The 2,594-nt window shown below is 37.0% G+C and overlaps 1 non-coding gene across 1 annotated transcript; it reads right to left on the reverse strand.

Moving 5' to 3' along the window:
• Window positions 1–2,139: 2,139 nt before the first annotated feature.
• Window positions 2,140–2,211, reverse strand: TRNAT-GGU (transfer RNA threonine (anticodon GGU)). The gene has a single exon. It is a non-coding gene; the product is annotated as a tRNA-Thr (tRNA).
• Window positions 2,212–2,594: the final 383 nt, after the last annotated feature.

Genomic DNA, 2,594 nt, shown 5'->3' on the forward strand with positions numbered 1-2,594 from the left:
CTCAGTGTGGAAGTATATGTGCAACTATCTATTTTATAACTTTGGTACATAAACCCTGTTCCATACCCATCAATGCAATAAAACAGTGAGATGGAATGAGGCTTTTCTTTCTATGAGTGAACTTCTTTCGTTTCTGGACTTCTTTCAAGTTTAGGAGAAGTATGGCTGCTGAAATAAGGGAGTATTTTTAAGTGCAAATACAGCTATGGGCTTTCAAGTAACCATGAAAACTACACTCTCTCTTGCATACACACAATTGATATAAATGGGTATGTTTATCTCGGCGTAAGCTTGTGCGTGTATATATTTATATATACATGCATAATGTCATTGCACACTTAACTGAAAACATACAGTATATATAAGGCCATTACACACCTAACTGAAAACCTGTGTAATTTAACATGTAATGCTTGGTTGTTAGTATTTTTTACATGGAGAGATTGCTTCCCAAATTGTACATTTAACATAAAATTTTATTCTTGTGGTTGTACAGTTAATACTAAGTTACTTAATATTGTCCAGCATGAAGTAAATAGTGATTTTTTATCTTATACACTATACTTTGTCTTGGGTTCATTTTTAAAAAACTTGCCATATTTTTTTATACTCTCCTTGTTACCCTGCCCCCGTGTCAGGGCAACAGTGTTTTTTTTCCTTATTTAAATATTTTATTAATATGTTAATTAGGTAATTACGTGTATATTATGTGATAAGGGTATCTCAATTTATTATGCATATTTAGGTTAGTATATATTCCATGTATAAAACCATGTAGCTCTCTGTTCTTTCTTCGTGTTTCGAACGTTCAAGGAAAAGGCGGGCAGTTTAGCTGCTAAAGATTAAAAATTTTGAAAGAAGGGCGGTTGGCAACAGACGCCAACCAAACGTATATAAACTCCCAGATGAGAATAGGGGAGGTCGGCTGTTGGAACTGAGACTTGGAAGGGAGAGGCTGTTTTTGCTTCGGTTAGCTAGGACCGGAGGACAGGTCTCCCGAAACGGATGCTGTAAGAGATTGGATTGCCGGGCAAGCTAGTGCCTTGGTATCCAGTTTACAGGTAAAAAGGTAGTTTGTACTGGATGTTATTTTGAAGTAATTACGGTGCGCCGGGCAGCCTAGTGCCTTGTCACCGTGGAGGTTGAGAAATGTACACGTCGGGCGACCTAGCGCCTGTTAAGACGTTTCTTGGAGTAACGCGAGTCTACCTTGTGACAAGCGTACTTCAGATGTAATTCATGAAATGTAAAGCATCCAGGTACAAACAATAGAGATTCCAACATCAAAATTAGAGTTTTGGCCCGATAAATAATTAGAGAAATGAACGTTCGGATACGAGTTGTATATACTTCAAATAGAAAATATCCAAAATTTCCGTTTTTTAATTTCACACATGCTGGACAAGGTAATTTATCCCCCTGATCATAAAGGTTTCGCAAAAGTTATCCGTTGTCTCTTGTAGTTAATTATATAATTATGTTGACTTGTAGCAACCCACGTGCATTGTCGTACAAAGAAAGATACCCCTAGACAAATCTGAGCCGAGTACGAAGTGCACCGAACCTAGAGTGCGGAGGTAAAGTATCGGGGACAGACGAGTAACATCCTACATTCAGATATTTTTTACACTCTCCTACATTCAGATTAATAAGGAATGATTATTTCTCTTGTAGTCTACGGTTATTACAAGCATAAAAACACAGTTTTTTTGTTGTGACGTTTCAGGAGAACACACGCTCCCTTCATCAGACATTTATTTTTAGTTTGACTAAAGATACAGTTATAACAATGGTTAAGAATTTTTAAAATAGAAAAGATAATTCCTTATACAATGGATGTTGTCAACGTTACATTGTTGAAATATAGCAACTTAACTGAAAAACAAGCAGTCTGTTTTATTTTTATTTCAGATAAAAATTTTGATCACATTTTTTTTTATTTATAATTTTTTTAAGTAATTTAATTTTATGCTTGTAATAACCGAAGACTACAAGAGTAATAATTCTAGAATGGAAGCAATACATACAAGAAAAACTATAATGAATGATGTGAATTAAAATTGTTAAAACTTTTTGGAAGTATTGTACATTAGGCACACACGGGAGATGTACTACGTAGAAATTTTCAGTGAAAAGTATAGGCTCGACCAGGACTGGAACCCGGGTCTCTGGCATACCGAGCCATTGCTCTTACCACTGAGCTACCGAGCCGGCCTGGCCTCGCCTGACTTTTCGCTATCGCTGTATTACTTGCGTGGATTCAGGTAATACAGCGATAGCGAAAAGTCAGGCGAGGCCAGGCCGGCTCGGTAGCTCAGTGGTCAGAGCAATGGCACGGTATGTCAGACCCCCAGGCTCGAGTCTTGGTCGAGCCTGCATTTTTCGCATAACATTTCTTTTTGGAAGTAATTTGTAGGTACTGTTGCTCATTGAATGAAAGAGATTGATTATGCGAGCTACTACAATGGTAACATCGGAAGTTCATTAGCAACGTCTTAGTTTTAAGTATTTCATTTTATCTGCCTGTGCATTGGTTGATTTGTTAAGTGATTTTACATAGAACCGAAGTCTCATTACAAAGTAAAATTTGACCA

This window comes from Lepisma saccharinum, chromosome 13 (genome assembly GCF_977018435.1).
Source record: "Lepisma saccharinum chromosome 13, izLepSacc3.1, whole genome shotgun sequence".
In the NCBI taxonomy this organism is placed as follows: Eukaryota; Metazoa; Arthropoda; class Insecta; order Zygentoma; family Lepismatidae; genus Lepisma; species Lepisma saccharinum.